The 18,346-nt window shown below is 48.8% G+C and overlaps 1 protein-coding gene across 1 annotated transcript in view; it reads right to left on the reverse strand.

The window, feature by feature from the left end:
• Window positions 1-10,827, reverse strand: part of LOC142575356 (uncharacterized) — a 56,387-nt gene extending 45,560 nt beyond the window's left edge. Inside the window, exon 1 of the mRNA XM_075684677.1 lies at window positions 10,541-10,827. The gene's annotated coding sequence lies outside the window, so the exon portion shown is untranslated. The remainder of the gene's footprint in view (window positions 1-10,540) is intronic.
• Between the last annotated feature and the right edge of the window lie 7,519 nt (window positions 10,828-18,346).

Below are 18,346 nucleotides of genomic sequence, written 5' to 3' on the forward strand. Positions count from 1 at the left end.
CCGGTACCTCAACTAAAATCAAAGGGGAGGTATAATCACTCTCACCTGCCTCAATAACACCGAGCTGTAGCATTTTCTTTACCTCAGCCTCCATAATATCGCTCTGGCGGGGTGACACCCGGTACGCCTTGGATCGTACTGGCTCTGGGGAGGTAAGTTCTATGTCATGAGTAAGGACAGAAGTCCCACCAGGCCTCTCAGAGAACAGACCTTGAAACTCTTGTAAGAGCTGGTGTAGTTCGCTTTCTGCTCAGGCGACAGCGGTGCTTTACTGATAAGGTCACTAATGACTTGACCGGTGTCTTCCCTGTTCGTCACTGAGCCTAGTCCCGGAAGCTCGACCGGAAGCTCTTCAGGAACGTTTACCATCATGCACACCACTGCTTCCCTTTGTCTATAAGGTTTGAGCAGATTACAGTGGTAAACTTGCTGTGCTTTCCGCTTTCCTGGCAGACTCACCACGTAGTTAACGTCCGACAGTTTTTGAACAATTCGTGCTGGGCCCTCCCACTGCACGTCTAGTTTGTTGTTTAGCGCTGTGCGCAATATCATGACCTCATCGCCCACCTCAAAACGACGGGCCCTGGCGGTCCGATCATAATAAACCTTGGCCCTCTGCTGGGCCTTTGCCATTGCTTCACCTGACAACTCCTGTGCCCTTCTTAAGCGTTCGAGGAGCTTAAGCACGTACTCCACCACGACTGGGTCGTCGCCCCTGCCTTCCCACGATTCTCGAAGCATGCGAAGCGGAGATCGCAGCGAGCGACCGTACACCAGTTCAGCTGGCGAAAACCCCGTAGCCGCATGCGGCGCGGTCCGTAATGCAAACATCACCCCAGGCAGACACAGCTCCCAGTCAGTTTGATGTTCAAAACACAATGCTCTCAACACGCGCTTCATGACGGAGTGGAGCTTTTAACGGAATTCGACTGTGGGTGGTACACTGAGCTGTGTAACAGCTTTACCCCACACCTTTCGAGAAAAGTTGTCGTCAAAGCGCTAGTAAACACAGTGCCCTGATCTGATTGGATTTCCGCAGGAAAACCAACTCGCGCAAATATGGACAGTAGTGCATTGACTATCTCAACTGAGCTGAGTTCTTTAAGCGGCACTGCTTCAGGGAACTTTGTCGCTGGGCAGATCACAGTCAAAATGTGTCTGTACCCTGTGGCTGTTACCGGCAGAGGTCCCACTGTATCAATAACGAGCCGTCTAAAAGGCTCCGTAATGATAGGTACCAATCTCAACGGCGCCCTCGATTTGTCCCCTGGTTTGCCCACCCGCTGACAGGTGTCACATGACCTCACGAAGTGGTCTGCGTCCCGAAAACACCCTGGCCAATAGTACTCTTGCAAGAGACGGTCCTTAGTTTTCTTAACTCCTAGGTGTCCGGACCACGAACCCCCGTGCGACAAGCGCAACAGATCCTGACGGTAGCACTGAGGAACGATCAGCTGATCGAACTCCACTCCCCTGCGGTCTAGATACTTCCGGTACAGGACTCCACCTCTTTCCACAAAACGCGCATTTTTCTTGGCGATACCTTCCTTGATAATGCAGCGTATGTTTTCTAGGCTGCCATCCTTCTTTTGCTCGGCTATCAAAGCCGACCGGCTGACTTTTAGCAACCTATTAAGTCCGTCTGACGTAGGCGCGATGAGCAAATCTGTAGATAGCTCTTCTAACTTTCCCGTGTCGGGCATTTCCTCTCCAGTATCTCGCGCCTTCAACGCTACAGACTCAATTTTATTCAGTTCGGGCGTGCTCTGAATATCGGCTTGCTGCGCCTCTGACCCTTTCTCATTGTTCGATAACGTCGGCCCCGCAACTACCGCCTTTGCAGCGAGCTCCCGAACCTTCGATCTGGTTAAGGCCTGAACGCTAGCCTCACCAAACAAAAGCCCCTTCTCGCGCAGGAGGTGATCGGACCTGTTCGAAAATAGGTACGGGTACTGGGGAGGCAGCATAGATGACACTGCGGCCTCCGTCTCAAGTGCTCCGAAAGGTCCTTCAATAAGCACTTTTGCTACGGGCAGACACACGCTATGAGCTTCCACGGCTTGCTTGATCCATGCGCACTCGCCCGTGAACATATCGGGTTCTACGTAGGAGGGGTGAACTACATCCATCGTAGCTGCGGAATCGCGAAGCACTCGGCACTCTTTCCCGTTCACGAGGAGGTCTCGCATGTAAGGCTCGAGAAGCTTCATGTTCTCGTCAGTGCTGCATAATGACAAAAACACGACTTTTGGTTTTGTTTCCGGACACTGCGCCGAAAAGTGACCCGGCTTCTGGCTTGTATAACAAACGCGCGCTTGCCTCATCTCGAACCGCTTTCTGCGTTCGGCTTCGGCTGCCGCCGTCTCCTTAGGTTCGGTCGCACTGCTTTCACTCGCATCCGCACTACGTGTGTTCCCCTTTGCTCTCATGGGTGTGAACTTCGGCCTCTCAAACTTTGAGCCAAATTCACCCTTTTGACCGTCCTTAGCTCCGCGAGCCCGACGCGTCACAAACTCCTCGGCTAGCTCAGCGGCTTTAGCCACCGTACAAACGTCTGGCCTATCCAAGACCCAGTACCGCACGTTCTCAGGTAACCGACTATAAAACTGTTCTAGCCCGAAACACTGCAGAACTTTCTCGTGGTCACCAAACGCTTTCTCTTCTTTGAGCCACTCCTGCATGTTTGACATAAGCCTGTACGCAAACTCTGTATATGACTCACTTTTGCCTTTCTCATTTTCCCGAAACTTCCGACGGAACGCCTCCGCAGACAGCCGGTACTTTTTTAGAAGACTCGATTTCACTGTGTCGAAATCCTCTGCCTCCTCTCTATCCAAGCGAGCGACTACGTCGGCCGCCTCGCCGGGTAACAAAGTGAGCAAGCGCTGTGGCCACGTTTCCCGAGAGAACCCCTGCTTCTCGCACGTTCGCTCAAAGTTAACCAGGAACAAACCAATGTCCTCTCCAAGCTTAAACGGCCGCATCAGGTCAGTCATTTTGAACAATACTCGTTCTCCTGCACCGTGTGCCTGACTTCCATTACGAGCGCGTTCCATCTCTACCTCGAGACGCTTCATTTCCAAAGCGTGTTCGCGCTCTTCTTTTTCTTTCTCTTTTTGTTCTTTAAGTTCGCGCTCCTGTCTTTTTGCAGTCTCCCTCTCCTCAATGGTCTCAGGGCATTCCGACAGCTCGTCATCCTCAGCTTCTAACTCAAGAATAGCCCTCAGGAGTTCTGGTTTTCTGAGTTTGTCCGAGACATCCAGACCCAACTCTCTTGCAAGCTCCAGCAATTTCGGTTTGCGCAACGACTTCAAATCCATGGCTGCTCTGAATGCTGCTTTCTCTACTGCCTACTGTTGTCTTGCCGCAAACTAACCCGGCAGCAACGACAACCACAATTACCAGCTCTGTTTCTGACGCTAACAAAAGCCTGGCAAAACTCAGAAGAAGAAAGTCCCGCACTCACCAAACCTCGCAGCCAAGAATTCAGCGCAGTCGTTCCGCTGCAGGCAACCAGTCATCACACAGGGCTCGTTGCACTGCTCCCGGATCGTTGTTGAGCTGCTCAGCATACAGTCAACTGCATAACTTCGCTGCTGGCCTCCGTTGTCGCGATCTCACCGCTGGCAGACAGTTGTTGGGAACTCAGCGCTGACGCCCGTTGTTGCGCCTGGGTCGCAAGCCCCAAGGGTAGCGTTGGCCTGGCGGCCTGGGGCACAACTGGAAGCATCCGAAGGTCCCGGCAAAGCATGAGTCGACTGGTAACAACAAAACAACTTGTTTATTCTAACATCGCAAAGAGTTGGCGGTCAGGTCGACCGAAGTAGAGAGACGGGAGAGCACGTTACTCAACAGGAGAAATCGGAGCCTCCCTTGGCGTCCGGGGGCAGCTGCTTTTATACTCTCGCAGTTGAGGGCAAGAAGGAACCCCTCTAAGACGAGCACGTGACTGTGCCGCTCGGGAACGTTGGGATGAGAAGGTGGCGCAGCCGTCGTGCCGGCGCCGTTCGGGCACAATGGGAAGAGAAGGTGGCGCATACGCCGGGCCGCGCCGCTCGGGCACGTTGGGATGAGTAGGTGACGCATCCGTCGTGTCGGCGCCGGTCAGACCTCCTCGCTTCACAGTTGGGGGAGCTCCTCTCCCCGGCTGCCGCGCTTCGACAAGTGTGGGCACCAACATGCACATACACACACACACGCACATGAAGACACGTGGCATTGGAACATGCCTGGACGCGCTTGGCGGGGAGGCGTAGCGGCGGCGCCGAACGGGCCAAAAATGTCTGCCGCTTTGAACGAAGCCCCAGCGTCCGTTGCATCCGCGCCGGCTATAACGCGCGTCGTAGGCGAAACGTAACACCGCGCAGAGTTACAGTGGTCACGGGAATACCCCGGTCGCTGACGGCCGCTGACGGCCGTTGCCACCGTAAAATTGCCGCTACCTCCCGCCGCGTCTACATAGGCCACCTCATGTTCCGAGATATTACCGAATCTAATTTTTAATGCTTCGGCTCGTTTATGCCTCCTGTCTTTGCTATGTTCCGGGTGCATGTTTTTTGGCAAGGGGGGGATTATCAGATTTTTTCTAACTTCCCTATCTACTTCCACCTTTTGGGTGGGGCCTCTGTCCGGATTTATTCCAACTTTGGCCAATATGGGGCTCTTGCTGTCCTCGTGGTGCTAAGTCTCTCAATTTGAGAGGTTCGCACCGCTTCCGCTAGTTCTGCCCATGTGTTGCGCACTCCTAGAGCCATCAGTCTCTCTGTGGATGTGCTCATGGGCAGTCCCAGCGCTCCTTTTACGCATTTTCTCATTAGATAATCAATCTTTCCTCTTTCCACCACTTTCAAATCGAGATATGGCATTGCATAGCTCACCCGGCTGAATATGTATGCCTGTGTTGTTTAATGAAATTTTTCTCCTTTAGCCGTCGGCCTTTGCTGGCCACCCGCCTAATTGGATTGGGGCTGTAAACACGTCAAAAAACAGCTGCGCATTGTGGGAGCCCACAGTGATTTGGAACGCGTGCCATGTTTTTATCGCACACCGTCAACCTAGAAGGCACAATAACAGGCAGTGAGAGAGCTGTGAGATGTTTCTGTCAAGATTTAAAAAATTTTTAATTTAGGTATCACCTGTGGCAGATATCACAAGTTTAGTCCTTGTGCTGGGTTACTCAAAGAAATTATTTACAAGAGCAGTTTAATGAATAATTGACTAATTACTATCTATCTATCTATCTATCTATCTATCTATCTATCTATCTATCTATCTATCTATCTATCTATCTATCTATCTATCTATCTGTCTGTCTATCCGTCTGTCTGTCCGTCCGTCCGTCCGTCTGTCTGTCTGTCTGTCTGTCTGTCTGTCTGTCTGTCTGTCTGTCTGTCTGTCTGTCTGTCTGTCTGTCTGTCTGTCTGTCTGTCTAACGAGTATGCACTTCGTACGCGGGAGGTACCAAGCGTAAGGGTTCACATCTCGAATAGGGGGCCCAATAGATATTTACGAGTTGTCTCTGGGGCGCCTGGTGGTCCAAAGTCCAAAGTGGTGGCCCAACTCCAATGCCGCCTATTCAAATGCATGTAGAACGCAGAAACGCTTTTCTGAGATAACCACTGGGGCGATCTTAATTGAATCTGTTGCCTTTGAGAGTTAAATTTTAGTGACTGTTCGAAGCGGAGCTTTGACTTAGAGCTTGAATTTTTTTTAATGGAGTATTAAAAATTCGTAAGTTTCAAAAAAGTAGAAGTGCGAAGTTCACAAGTTCGTACCCGCCGTGGTTGCTCAGTGGCTATGGTGTTGGGCTGCTGAGCACGAGGTCGCGGGATCGAATCCCGGCCACGGCGGCTGCATTTCGATGGGGGCGAAATGCGAAAACACCCGTGTGCTTAGATTTAGGTGCACGTTAAAGAACCCCAGGTGGTCAAAATTTCCGGAGTCCTCCACTACGGCGTGCCTCATAATCAGAAAGTGGTTTTGGCACGTAAAACCCCAAATATTATTATTATTCACAAGTTCGTAGCTTTGCACCTAGAAAAAGATGTCGCAGTTCTGTAAACTCCATCCATTAGAGCATCCAAAGAAGACAAAATTGATACGTTGATTTATATCTTACGTGAATTTGTTACATTGTTTACAAAAGTTTTGCGAAAGTTCTACTCACAAATTAGTGGTCTATTTGAAAGCCGTGTATAATATATCAATATTGTCCACTTTCGACATAATATTGTGTGCAGTTTCCACAGTTGTGACTTAATTTGTCATTGCTGAGCTAGAGAGATACAAGCTTAACAGTTTCGTTTTCTGAAAATTTGTTGTTTTTTCAATTTTTATTAAATAATCAATGATCTAAACAAAAAAAATTCGCAACCAACATCTACTAGGCTTTAGCTTATTTCTTTTCAGTGCAACAAACCTCATCAAATTTGGTGCAGTGGTTGGCGAGGAAATCGATTTCTCCTTTCCCACGTATTTAGATAGGAGGCTCCGAGCGAAAGCTTCCTCTTGAAGAGCATCCGCCGCGGCTGTGGGAGGCAAGTGCTGGCCGCCAGGTTTAACTTCCGGTGAAATAGGTACAAGCGCGCTCCCGGCCTGGTGCTCGGACATTACGGGACCTCAACGCTTGGAAAAGGGTGTTTGTCTCCAACTCGAAGACGTCCCAACTTCAATAGGTGCTGTTAGAGTTTGAGGAGGACGTCGGCATGAAAAACTGGAGGTTTATTTACATTATTTACAGTGAGAGTGCAAAGAAATTAACAGTCATAAAGTCATTACGGGCCGGCAGCAACTCGGACGCTGCGGCCCGTGGCAAGAAGCTCGAAAGAGATTAATGAAGGAATGCTCTCTTGCTGCTCCCGGTCTCCGGCTTTTAAGCCCTTCGGTGTCTCGAAGTCACGTCACGCTCGGCCAATCGGCGAGCCCGCTCAAGTGACGCCATTTTCGGCCAATCGGCGAGCCCGCTCACGTGTCGTCATTTTCGGCCAATGGTAGGTGCCCGTGCGATTGTGTCACACCCGGCGCAGAAGGTCGCTCCTTTGGCTCCAATTGTCCGAGGGCTTACTTTTCTCTGCGGTATTGCCTTGCTGGCTTGCAAGCGCCGTCACAATAGGCGGAAGGGGGCGACGTTTGAGTGCTGCAAAGCAGCTTTGCTCGGGACCTGCGTTACATGGAACCGTGCCAGGCTCCCGCTACACTTTCGGGAAGAGTCAAGCAGTGAATAGCTCCACCTGCGGCGTACGAGGTGGGGGACGCCAACTCGTTTGCACGTGCCGCGCCTCGGGAACGGGGTAGATATGCATCTGCGCTCCTTAATTAGCTGTGGCGCGATTCGATGTGGTCTGGTGAACTCGAAGGAGGCTCAGGAAAAAGTCCCGTATCTAACAGTATCTTGCTTCTTGAAAAAGTCCCGTATCTCGCTTGCTTGCTTGCTTGCTCCTCATCTGTGGCGCTTAGCCACTATGCCACACTAGTGCCACACTAGTGCATTTGGGCGCCACATCGGAAATGGCTGCAATGGGAGCGGCCCAAAGATCACTTCATTTAATTATTGGTGTTCACGAAGGTTTCGACAGGAATTTTGGGCGCAGGCTCCTTTCAAAGCGTATTACCCCTGAAGGAAGCCGAATGCCAGGCCGAGGTACCTTTGTGCCCATTTGAACCAGTGGGTGCCTGGCGGCGGTGGGAATCGAAGCCACCAACCTCCCGCAGCCGAGGCGGGCGCTCTACAACCACGTCACAGCTGCCATACGTATGTATGTGCTCGTGATGCCGTCGTGGTCTTTCCATTGTCGTCATTCCAACTTCGTAATCCTATACTCTTGTCATGCCGTCGTCGTCACGTCTTCCGCCCTGACACAGAAGCCCAAGTTGTCTAAAAGCTTGGGCCACCAGGTATGGGCTCGTGGTCATGTGCCGTCGTGGTCGTTACCATCGCCGTCATTCCTGCTTTTCATCCGACACTCGTCGCTCCGTTGTCTTCATGACATCGTTGTTACACCGCCTACTGATGCCGTCGTGGCCGTTAAATTCGCATTACCGTCGACAGTCATGGTGAGATGAGTTCTCCCGGATATCTTTTTGTTTGTTTGTTTTACTGACATTTAATTGCAGTTGGTTCACTGCTAACCACTAAAGGCTAATCTAACCAACTATTGACTGCGGTTTCGAGCACACGTTAGGCTGCTACTTAAAAACAACAACAACAAAAATGTGAAGACGCAACTCGCATGTTGTTATCTATGTGAAGCGAAGCTTTCATGAAGCGGCTCATAAAATGCTATAAATTTGGCAGTTTCGTTCCTTCGTCTTTGGCGTCAAGGGAACTGGCGCGCGCATGTGCTGTCGCTCACCCGTGCTGAGCATTGTGAAAAACCGTACGTTGCCCTTATATTCCCTCGTATCTTCTTGTTTATTTTAAGTGTGCCGGGCTCGTCTTGGCCAATCGTCCATTGTGGGCACATGTCACACTATGGAAATCATCACCGTCGTCATCAATATGCGGATAAGCAGCGCGGCACGTGCGTGAATATATTATATATGCAGACAAGATTGTCTGAATGTTTTTGAAGCGGGTTCGACTCCGCCCACCACTGAGGAAACTTAAATGATTTTTTTTTGTAATTGAAGAGCGGCATACTGTTAGGATTGGGGGCTCAATCCCACCGTTTGTAACTCGTTGTCAAGATTAGAGTCGGGCATGAATTAGAAGGTAGCTGGCCCATGCCGTCGTCCAACTTATCCACGCTGCGAACGTTGATGAAGGGAAGGACTGCTTCTCATCGTGAACGAGGAATATGGGTTTATTTACAGTATCTACATGCAGTTCATCAGTCTAGCATCACTGCGAGAGAAAGTACACCAATCTAACATGACTGCTTGAGGAAGTGTGTCGAGCATCCGCACAACAGCGGTTTATAAACACCCTGTCCACCCTTGATTCCAAGGTGACGGAAAGGTTCGTCCAGTCATTGTAAACACGCCGCCTCTCCGTGGGACGGCTTACACACACACACACACACACACACACACACACACACACACACACACACACACACACACACACACACACACACACACACACACACACACACACACACACACACACACACACACATACACACACACACACACAGGTTCACGGTCCGGAACCGACGTCACACGGACTTCGTACAACTCGAAGCTGACTCCCACAGCGCGGCCGCGTGCCCATTGTCTTGCGTCTTGGACGGCGCGTGGGAAGAGGCCTTCGAAGACGTTCCCGCGGCATCTCCCCCGCTCGCGGCCGACCCGGTTGGCGGTGTCGTGTTCCGGCACAAAGCCTGCTTCGTCGAACTCATTCAGTCACAACGGCGACGAGGCTAGAGCGTAACGCCAAGGAAAGTTGCCGCCCCTGTCGCAAGTGGCTGGCAAAACTTGCACTTCAGCTGGCCGTTCTTAACAATACAAGCAGTGGCAAACACCCAGTGATCCAAATTGACATTAAAAAGAGGTTCTTTGAAGCGTGGCACACACCTAGTTTTACACCCAGTGACACGTGTGTGAACATATATTCAGAGAAGGTTATCTGAATATTTATGATGAGAGTTCTATTTCGTCCATCACCGAGGAAATTTAAATGATTTCCTTGTCTACGAAGACCAGCATGTACGCAGTCGCACGTACCCATTTACATAAATTGCCATCAAAGAGGTTCATTGAAGTGTCGCATATACCTATTTTCGCACACCCAGTAATCCAAGCTGGGGTCAACGAAGTTCATTGAAGAGCGGCACATATGCTCAGCAATACTGGTTGGCGTGAAACATGTTAAATGATGAGTGTCGCATATGCAACGTTACATACCCCTGACCCATGTTGGCGCAAGGACTGGTTTTTAACCCGGTTCTCTCATTAAAGCAGCGCCATGCTCTAACTGCTATAAAACTGAATACCCAGTGACCTAATGACCCAAGTTGGCGGGAAAGCGATTAGAGTCACCGATAGACAGGCAGACGGACAGACAGACTGCGGAAAGTACGTGGTTACCTAATAATGCTAATCATATTAAAACAAGCCAAATACTTAAATGAAAAAAAAGCGCGCTAACAAGAGGAACTGAAGCTTACGAAGGCCTCAATCGCCATAGATAATTGCTTTTTCCATTATTCTTTGGAGAAGTCTATAGGGTGTGACCGAGCCTTTGTGCTGCCTCTTCGCTTTTCCTTATTCTTTCCTTTTTTTCATGTGGGAAGAGCTTCGGAAAGATGGGCTGTTTGACAGGTTGCATACTGTCGGCGGTACATTCTTCTGAAATTGACACGTTTTGGAAATGGTTGTATTATTATAGCAAGAACCGAATGTACTTTGCAATTATGTTATTGATGCGAAAGTGTCAAACGGCCTTTGAGCGAAAAAGCCGGCGGCGTCTGGTCACAACGAGAGAGGAAAATGAGTACAATGAAGATTAGATCCTCAGAATCAGGAAAGCAAATGATGCTTTGAACGCTTATCATACGCTTATCATATATGAAAGGGTCCGAACCCGGCGAAGGCAACCAACCTGATCGAGGGTTCCTCCCCTGGGCCGCGATTCGGGAGAGGCGGATTGCGGGTCCACTGAACGCCGAGTAATCCTCACTGGAATGTCCACTGTTGACGCGCATCTACCGCTCGGTATCGAGGCGTGACGTAACGGGGCAGTCCACTCTGTCCTCTGCCAAGAAGGCGCGAGAGAATGCTATCCCATGACCTTCCTGTCAGCCGTGAGCGTTCCCACACTGCGCTCTCTTGCGAGTTGAGAGCGCTCGCGGGAGCTCGTGCGGCGGTTGCCGAGGGCCGACGTCTGTGTGTGCGCGACCGGAGGGGAAGTCGAGCGATCTTTCTTTCCGTACAGCGCGGTTCTTACGCGTTCTTTCTTTTACAGCGAAGCTGCTGGGAGGAGTTCCGCAACGGTTTTCGTTTGGCGGCCATCGAGGTCTGCGTGCGGCTGCATGGTCGAGGCCGGGTGTTATAGTAAACAGACCCATAGTATAGTTTCGAAGGCTGTGAGAAGTGGCTTACGCAGCTTCGCTGTCTTTGACGTATCGGTTGTGAGATCGGCATACGCCTGCGATGAAATTTTAAGAGGAAGCTTAGTGAAATCGCCAACGCCTTCACGGTTCGACTGAAGCAGGGGGATTTCCTGGAAGGAGATGCCTTGCGGTACCTTTTCACGGGCTTTTGCAGACGCCAGACAATGGACAGCGGCGGAGGCCGCTGTGCGATGTCCTCTCTGGAATTTAGAGGCGCCGGCTGGGGTCATGCGTGACCAACTGGCTACGGGGACGCGCTCAACTCGGGTTCTAGGAATCCAAAGTGCGCGAGCCCTCCTCCTCCAAGTCGGGTCGACTACGCCCCAACGACTATGGACAGTCCGATTGGACAGCCGTTTCCCTCACCTAGGGATCTAGGGAACACGAAGTGTATATAACCAGCTGTTGTCGGCTGCTAGATTGTGCTCGTGCTCGTCTGCGTGCTCGTCGTCGTGCTCGTCGTCGTGCTCGTTAGCTGCATGCTCGTCAGTGTGTTTGGAGCTTCGTGCTCATATGCTGTAAGCTTCGTTTTGCGGGCTCCATTTGGGAGCAGTGGCGTAGCAAAGGGGGGCGGGGGGGGTGTCATATACGTCTGAAGACACCCCTCTTTCCGCCGGCTACACCCGTGGGGGAGGGGGGGGGGTGACAGACGACCTAGCTACGCCACTGTTTTGGAGTCACGCTAGACTGTGTAAATGTATCACTTGTTTAAAATGTAAATACTGCAAAGAAACCCAGTTCACCTAGTTCCTCCCAAGTTCCTCTCTACGACCTTCAAGCCTTACAAATGGTGGCAGCGGTGAGATCGTCCGACAACTCCAACAACTGTATGCCAGCGGTGGGATCGTCCGACAAATCTTACAGCGTGCGCCAGACATCATTGTTGCGATGGAGCTCTACCACTGCATAGAAAATAGAAAAGAAAATAGAATAAAATTTAAAAAGGCCGTAAAGTTGGGTAAGAAAAAGGTTAACGCATCACAAATCCTTCGCATTAGGAGTATGCCAACCTGAGCAACCGATGCATCAAAGGTTGCTTAGTGGCTATGCTATTGGGGAGGTAAGCACGAGGTCGCGGGATCGAATCCCGGCCACGGCAGCCGCATTTTGATGGGGTCGAAATGGGAAAAGACCCGTGTACTTAGATTTAGGTGCACGTTAAAGAACCCCAGGTGGTCCAAATTTTCAGAGTCTCCCATTACGGCGTGCCTCATAATCAGATCGTGGTTTTGGCACGTAAAACCCCATAATTTAATTTCTTAACGGCGATGCTATATTATCGAGTTCTCACACATCTCGCAAGTACTGTGGTCTATTCGATGGCGGTTCCTTAGGGAAAGCTCAGGTTCGTGTAACGAGCTCGAGTGCTTGCGCTAAACCTTGTGCGAAATGCCTAAACACCCGTGTACTTAGATTTAGGTGCATGTTAAAGAACCCCAGGTGGTCGAAATTTCCGGAGTCCTCCACTACAGCGTGCCTCATAATCAGAAAGTGATTTTGGCACATAAAACCCCATAATTTTTAAACCTTCTTATCGCTTTCCTTCCTTCGCCTTTGGGCGAAACTGGCAATTTTTTTGTTCAAACGTTACTTGAGCACCACCGAATGCACAAATATGCGATGTGTTTCCCATGTATACGTATTCTAATTTTCTTGAAATTTCGTGAGATGCCAATTTTACAAACCACGCGGAACCTTTGGCGTCTGATATGAACTATTACCCCCCCCCCCCCCGACACATTCTTCAGCCATCTAAAGACACCGTGACAAACGTCATTGCTGCATGCGCATCGCAGTTCGAGGAGAGGTCTGGCGTTGCGCTATTTTTTTCCTGCACTGGACCGGTCTTTTGTATTAGGGTTGGCTGACTTAGTGCCTATATTTCTGACTCAGTTCATTGCGTTAATTCGAGCCATGCGTACATTAAAGCTTTCAAGTGCAATAGCTGCAAACTGTCTGCGCTCACTCTGTGTGTGCTCTCTCTTTTCCGCGTCTACTGATTCGCCCGTGCTAAATCTATTTCGCTTGCTAGTTCTTGCCCTTCTACAATGAGTTCATTTCAGTACCTGTCCATAAAAGTCTCATTTTCAACTAAACCGCCGATTCACTGGCAGAGCCGGCTGTCGCTTTGTGGCTCAGTCCTTTCTGTTTTATCACTGAGCGCACTCATCGCAACGCCCCTACATTTCGAACGCAAAGCATTATCAGAACCAGTCCTCAGTACTTCTCCAAATTATAAGCACCTGGCATTTCCAGGGAGTAGTGAATTATGCTACACAAGCATGCCTTAGCCCTGCGGCCTCCGTCACGTGATCGCGTTGCCGCATTCCGTCTCTTGAACATTTGCTTGCTCCCCCCTCTCCTATGCTCTTTTATTGCGATTGCAATCATACGGACACACTAGGCATATTCGAGCAGGCGGCGCCGTCGTGATGTGCTAATATCGAAAGCGCATGCGCGTACTGCTCGTGCAGGGTCAGAGAGCCGCCACAGACGCGCAGTGCGTTTGGCGCTGCATGCAAAAAAAAAAAAAAAAAAACCGACGTAATCAAGCGGAGCGGGCACAACATCTCGCTCCACTCAGTCGGCTCTGCCGGCGCCATGTGTAGCGTCTAGCTATTCCAGTACACCATAGCCTGGCTTCCGCTGCTAGCAGGAGCGTTTTGCACACGCAGATATGTGTTGAGCTGCTGTGTGGCGCATGCACATGGTCTGAGCGGAAGGGATAGCGAACGCAGAGCTAAATGCACCTAAACCTTTCATTGGGAGCTGACCAAGGACGTTGCAGCTCGGCCCCCTCCTTGTAGAACTTGTCTGGGGATCAAATACGTGAATAATAAATGCATTGCCATTGCCAAAGATGCTTCAAATGAATTCTTGAACGCTACTAGCGCGAAGTCAAGACAAGTAGAATATGTATTTTCTCATTAAAAAAAGAATATATTTCGTATGTCTCAAAAATTGTGCCAGAAATAATAGATATCAGTGCTTCCATGTGTTTTCGTCCATTTAATAAGTAAAGAAAATATCGCAGGAACTTTAGAACTATATCAGTTCGAAACCAGCAAAGCAGTGCATGCCGCTGATATGAAAAACGTGAAGGCCACGAAATGAACGAGTTGACAAATATTTTAATGAACCTTTATCGTAAGAAGCCAACAAACATTGACACCAAGGACAACATAGATGAAATAACTTGTACTTAATAAATGAAATAAAGAAATGATAAATTAATGGAAATGAAAGTGGATGAAAAAACATCTTGCCGCAGGTAGGGAACGATATCCCACGTCTTCGCAGGCGTCACGTACGCGTGACGCCTGCGGCAGAAAGGATGTTCCACATCCGCCGCCAAGGTTTGTGAGTGGTGGCGCTGGCTAACACTCCCAGGGTTCTACTAGGACACATAAATACCCAAGAAAGTGGATGGGGAGACGGCGCTGCGGTAGCTCAATTGGTAAAGCATCGCACGCGTAACGCGAAGACGCGGGATCGTTCCCCCCTGCGGCAAGTTGTTTTTTCACCCACTTTCATTTCCATTAATTTATCGTCTCCTTATTTCATTTGTTAAGTACAAGTTATTTCCCCTCTGTTGTCCTTGGTGTCAATGTTTGTTGGCTTCTTATGATTAATAAAAATCGGGCCTCCCCGGTTAACCCCCTTTCTTCTCGTTTATTAATCAAACTTTGTCATTCAAGAACATTGTTTACATTTTCGTATATATGCAACGGCCAGGGAAAAATCGCAACGACGCTGTCCTCCGTTCCAATATATTGCGCAGGAGCAGCTGTCACCGTTTGTGTATTGTGAGTAATTGCACCGAAATTATAGTCGCAACCGAGAGCACATATAGAAAGCAGTTCTGAAGATATACGTTAGAAATGCGAAGATACAGTTTGATAAAGGGCAAAAAAGTGTCACTGGGAACAAAGTTCACTGCATTTATACATAAAACCTCGCAATAATGTGTTTAAATATACGTAGACGTCTCCAATAAATCTACGCATCTAAGCAAAAGCCACTGTAAATAATGCGTCCAAGGCAAATAAACATGTTGCGCAATCACAGGTTCACAGAATCATAAGGCCCGCCCCCCGTTCCTCCAATCACCCTAATGCACGCGCGACGGAAGACGGCGCGCTTCCTCTCCGTTTCTCTCCCTTGCACACACAAGACTGCGCCACCATCGTCGCCCCCTCACCCACCCCCACACTTTCACTCGCACATACAGCATACGGCGCGCGGTGACGATATTATCGCACTTAGGCTTTATACGGAACGTGACGGCGCCGTCGACGGCAGGAGTGCGCCTGAAGTGTCCATATAAGTGCTATCGCAGTAATATAATAACAGTATCGGGCAACTAAAGAACTCCGTGGCCCATTACTTTCTGAAAAAGACGAAGTAACAAAATCAAACTTTCACCATGCGACAATTTGCTACGCCGCAACAATGTCTTTTTTTTTTGTTCCTTTTGTGGGGTGGGAGCACCAAAGTGAAGAAACGCAAAGGAAAGCATGTTGGCCACAATCGAATGCCTATTTTGGGCGCCTAATATAAGGTGGCTACCCAAGGAATATTGAAGGAAACGTGAGACGCTTGGTATACAGAGAACCATACGCGTACTGCTCGGTATCCTACACTGGCGAGACAAAAGACTTCCCGGAGAGATTGCAATAACATCGAAGTGAAGGTGACGCCCTCAAGCGAACGCGTTGCAATCCGCCGAATCCCCACAACGATGGCGGCGAGCGACCATTGTTTCTTTTTCTCATCTGCTAGCCAGAAGGCGTCCAAAACTCTGCCAGGCCAAAATCCACTCGGCCAGGGAAATCGGGGCAACACTACTGTCGCAACTCTGGCTGGCTCTGGAAGCCCGCGGGTAGCGAGAACAAGAAAATTGAAGAGGCTCAATGCATCCTCGCGAATAAATGTCAAAGTAGAAATAATAAATAAGAACGCAGTTACTTTTGCTGGCTTTACTGCCTTGACATGGATGCTTTAGCGCAGGTGAAAAAAAAATGTTGATATTCTTTACTGTGACATGACAGCACAAATGAACTACTACACTGCTTCGTCTGATCGTACCTCGCGGCATGCTTTGTCAACTTGTCTGCTGGTGTGTTGATTTGCCTCGTTGTTTGGTCCGATGTACGATTTTAGAAAATTCAATGCACCTTTGGCGTCAAAATGTTTATAAGTACATTAAACCCACCAAGTTCGGGAATTGAAAATCTAAAGCACGACATTGGAAATGATAATGTAGCTTTCGCATCATAAGCTTATGAGCACTTTATACCCATAAAGTTTCGGAATTGAAATTCCGCGGCCACCGCGAGATGCCGCGATGAGCCCGCTCGCCATCAAAACACCCTTTAAACTGTGCTCGGATGGGGCTCCTTGCGTTATGCGACTCCAGGTGCATGGGCGTTGCCATGAAATCTAACCCAAGTTCGCGATGTTCACGCCGAAATGTCTTTTGGAGCGTGATGAAGACATTCAATACAAAATGATTTCCGGCGCTGGGGGTTATCCTGGTCGTCGTTGCATGACTGCAAGAAAGAAATTTCGAGGGGTGAGGGGTAGCTGTAGCCCCATAACCCCCCCCCCCCCCCCGCCCTCCACCTGGCTACGTCCCTAGATGCGACGTATGTTGCTTACCGCGACTGACAAAACAGTAGATATGCTTCATCAAATATATGTTTTATTAAGACGAAAGCCTTATATGTCTCATCGTTCAGTCGACCTTCAAAGTCCTTGAGCGGAAACGGGGCGACAGCACGAAAGCTACGAACACTATCATCATCATCATCATCATCAAGCGCTCATACCCGTAAGCAGGCGAGATGGATGATAAAGCAAATCAAGATGTGTGATAAAGAGAATTAAGTGCATGACTCAGGCAAGTTAAAGGCAAAATAAGATTGATAACTTGGCGATTTAAGAGGATAGCTAAGCGAATTAAGAGGATTACTAAAAGAATCAGATTAATCCGATTAAGAGAATGAGTTAGCAGATTAAGAGAGATGACTAAGCGAAGTAGACTATGCAAATTAAGGGGGATGTGTAGGTTGTGTCCGGTTTTAATGCATTGGCACTTCGGCTTTCGCCTTCAAGTCATCTAGGGATAACATCAGAGACCCTGTGAATTTTTTGGCTTTTCAATCTGCTTGGGCTCTCGATCCGATCCGACCAGTATAAACCCTTATCACTCCTTACTATCCTTATCAACTCATTGACTGCATACCTGCCTGTCTGCTTATCAATCTCATTGACCACAATCTGATTATGAGGCACGCCCATTGGCAAATTCAGAGGGGGTGCCCCCGTGAGAATGCCAGCAGCCAGCACTCACAATACTAACCATTTGTTTAGTAACCACAATACCAACGAAGTTTATTTTTGAATTTCACGCCGAATCGCCAATGCCGGTACGTCATTGCGATGTCACGCATTTCAAAGAATTTTGTCGCATTTAGGCCGCATTGACTCGGCACAAGTTCCCGAAACTCGCCATGTTTAATCGTTGGCTCCATTAGAATACAACGTAGTCTACCACTAAAGAATCACCTAGGCCCTAGAAGACGCTATCAAAATCCATGACGTCACACCACGCTAATGCAGGAACTTCAAAGAGGCGTTGCCACCCATATTTTATTGTTTTTTCTGGCTTACTAAGCGTCTTATCGTAGTAAGAGTGGTGCTTTTGATAATGTAGAAGGGTAATTTACTGCTACAAAAGAAATCATTCTCCATTAAAGTGTACATTGCGCATTTGCAGGTAGTCATCAATACTTCCATGTTACCATTCAAATGAATCACTATATTTATTTGGCTCATTTATTGACTTTCTATAGCGCCAAGATATCAATGTAGATAGAGTGTGTTCTGAAGTACGCAAATGAAGCAGTTCTGACAAGCAAGGTTTTGCATTAGTAATTTGCAGACAAACTTGCAAAAGTGTGAATTAGGATAAGCTGCCCACGACAAATGTACTCTCCTTTCTCATAATGTCCTAAAATGTCTACTGTGCACTCATTTACAAAAATGTGAGGTAGCTTTCATGGGACCAGAGTGTAATGCTGTGAGCAATGACAATTTAGCGACGTGCTTGCAATCTTTTTGCATCGTACACAGAAGAAAATGTGCAGTTAACTTATGTGATGATTAATTAAAAAAGTGAATTTTTAGAAAAAGCAATTGCTTATATCCCAATCGAGTAGCACTATATGCTACCCTCCCCAGGGTTACAACAAGTTGTGCGTACTAAACTCAGAACGCAACCATACACAATA

This window comes from Dermacentor variabilis, chromosome 3 (genome assembly GCF_050947875.1).
Source record: "Dermacentor variabilis isolate Ectoservices chromosome 3, ASM5094787v1, whole genome shotgun sequence".
In the NCBI taxonomy this organism is placed as follows: domain Eukaryota; kingdom Metazoa; phylum Arthropoda; class Arachnida; order Ixodida; family Ixodidae; genus Dermacentor; species Dermacentor variabilis.